The sequence below is a fragment of the Hevea brasiliensis genome, chromosome 8, assembly GCF_030052815.1.
Source record: "Hevea brasiliensis isolate MT/VB/25A 57/8 chromosome 8, ASM3005281v1, whole genome shotgun sequence".
NCBI classification, from domain to species: domain Eukaryota; kingdom Viridiplantae; phylum Streptophyta; class Magnoliopsida; order Malpighiales; family Euphorbiaceae; genus Hevea; species Hevea brasiliensis.
In genome coordinates this window covers 18,462,305-18,465,043 of record NC_079500.1, presented here as the reverse complement: position 1 = coordinate 18,465,043, position 2,739 = coordinate 18,462,305, and the positions used below count along the sequence as shown (strand labels likewise).

Below are 2,739 nucleotides of genomic sequence, written 5' to 3'. Positions count from 1 at the left end.
AAAATCCCTTTAGGATACTTAATTGATCTGTCAGCTAGCTGAAGAGAAATGTGGGTTGGCTTAAGATCTCCCATATTGAGCTTCTCATAAATTGAGAGGGGCATGAGGCTTACACTAGCCCCTAAATCACATAAAGCTTTTGTAGAACATGATTCCCCAATGTGGCATGGAATTGAAAAACTCCCTGGATCCTTGAGCTTTGGAGGAAGTTTCCTTTGGAGGATAGCACTACATTCTTCTGTCAAAGCTACAGTTTCATGGTCTTCAATTTTTCTCTTGTTTGAGAGAATTTCTTTTAAGAATTTCGCATAAGAGGGCATTTGTGAAAGAGCATCAACAAAAGGCACATTTATGTAAAGCTTCTTCAAAATTTCTAAGAACTTCCCAAATTGCTTATCAAGCTTGGCTTTGTGAAATCTTTGTGGAAAGGGAAGCTGTGGCTTATAAGGCTCTGGAGGTATGTATTTCTCTTCTTTCTCTTCAACCTCCTCTTTACATTTTTCTGCACTCTCTTGTTTTTCACTCTCATCAGTTTCTTTCTCATTTTCTCTCTTTTCACTATTTTCACTTTTCTCATTTTTTTTCACTCTTCTCATTATTTACAACTTTCCCACTTCTTAAAGTAATAGCTTGACATTGCTCTCTTGGGTTTTCTGGTTGACTTGGAAGTTTTCCAAAAGACTTGGTACCTGAGGAAGATGATTGTTGTGCAATCTGATTTTCCAGCATTCTGTTATGTGTTTGCATCTGTTCTAGCCTTGCTTTCATCTCTCTCATCTCCTCATCATGCTTAGTTTGGTTAGCAAGAATCTGTTGTAATAAAGCTTCTGTGGTGGGACTTTGTTCTTGCTGTTTTGGTGGAGGGTTCATATTTTTCTGCTGAAAATTAGGCAATGGTTGCCTATTTTGCTGATATGGAATTCCTTGTTGCTGTTGTGGTTGAAAATTCTGATTTGAAACTTGACTTTGTTGATTTCCCCATGAAAAGCTGGGATGATTCCTCCAAGTTGGATTATAGGTTTGAGAGTAAGGATTCCCCATTTGCTTATTTCCATAATTACCAATATATGCAGCTTGCTCTCCATAGTCTACTCCACAGCTGGTAGTTCCCTCTGCATAAGCCACTTGTTATGAACTTCCAGATGATGATGATGAACTAACCAACATACTCAAATCTTCCATCTTCTTAGCCAAGACATTTGTAAGTGCATCAAACTTTGCATTAATCATGTTGAACGGATCAAGATCATACATTCCAGCAGCTTGCCTTTTTTGAGTTGGAGCTGGTCCTCTTGGACTACTCCAAAGATGAGTATTCTTTGCAATTTTCTCCAATAGCTCATAAGCTTCATCTTCATGCTTCATAATAAATTCTCCTCCTGTTTGAGCATCAATAATCCCTCTAATTGCAGGAGTAACATTTGTGTAAAAATTCTGATTTATCATCCATTTCGGAATGGCATGATGTGGGCATTGTCTCTCTAATTCCTTCCATCTCATCCATGACTCATATAGAGTTTCATCTTCTCTTGGTCTGAAAGCTGTCATTTGATTCCTCAATTCTAGAGTTTTTCCAGGTGGAAAATATTGTGCAAGAAATGCATCAGTGAGTTGCTCCCAATTTGTAATGGAGTTGTGAGGTAAAGAATCAAGCCAATCCAATGCTCTATCTTTCAAAGAGAATGAGAATAGCTTTAATCTTGCTGCATCATCAGACACTCCAGGTTGTTTTTGCATATCACAAATCATAGCAAACTTCTTCAGATGTGTGTGTGGATTTTCAGAAGGATGTCCTCCGAATTGGGAATTTTGAATCATTTGAAGAACTCCAAAATCCATCTTGTAACTATTTGCATCAATTCTTGGTCTTGCTATGCTCTCTCTCAAGTCATCAAAACGAGGAAAAGCATGATCCATCATACTTCCCCTAGGCACATTAGCATTAACAATTTCTTCACCTTGGGCTGCATTTTCATTGTTTTGATCATTTCCAGCATTAACACCAATTCTCATTCTTTCATCAGCCATGACTTCTTCTAATTCAATTTCTCTCAATGCTTCTTTTCTTCTTCTGGTTTCTTTCTTGTTGGCTTTACAAAATTTCTCAATTTAGGACAATGTAAATTTTAAGTGTGGGGGAGGAGAAATTTGTTACTTTAATAAAATTAAAAAAAAATTATTCTTATAAGCTTGATTCATGATTCTATATTAACTCCCGGAGAGAAGTGCTTTGTCCTTAAATGACTTTTCTATTTTAGATTGAATTTTTGAAATTTTAGGCAAGGTAATAGTAACTTTAATGATGGATTTTCCATCTTCTCCATACCATAGAGTAATTTTTTTGTCCTGCATAAATCATTTAGGCTTGATTTAATGGTGAAATGATTAATTACGTGTGCTTTAAACTAGTGTCAAGAATATTTCAAAACTTTGTTTAATCTATCAGGGCACTTTATAATTTGTAGATGCATAAATTAAAGGAAATAAAATGTTGAACTTGAAAATTACTCCGCTATTTAAGTTAAGCAAACTAACCAGGGGTCTTCATGAACCCCATGTCGATTCTCAGGCCAAAAGCTATCTAGGATATGAGCAAAGTACTTTTCTGAAGGTGATGGTTGAAATAAAAAAAAAAAGTAACTGTGATGAGAGAGAAGTACCAATTTCAAGTATATATATATATTGATGTGGCCCAACCGCAAGTGCACAGGTCGTACAAGTAATAGAGTAAAGATATCG

At 36.1% G+C, this 2,739-nt stretch overlaps 1 non-coding gene across 1 annotated transcript; it reads left to right on the top strand.

Moving 5' to 3' along the window:
* The first annotated feature begins 1,456 nt into the window (after nucleotides 1–1,456).
* Nucleotides 1,457–1,563, top strand: LOC131182642 (small nucleolar RNA R71). The gene has a single exon (XR_009150904.1). It is a non-coding gene; the product is annotated as a small nucleolar RNA R71 (small nucleolar RNA).
* The last annotated feature ends 1,176 nt before the right edge of the window (nucleotides 1,564–2,739 follow it).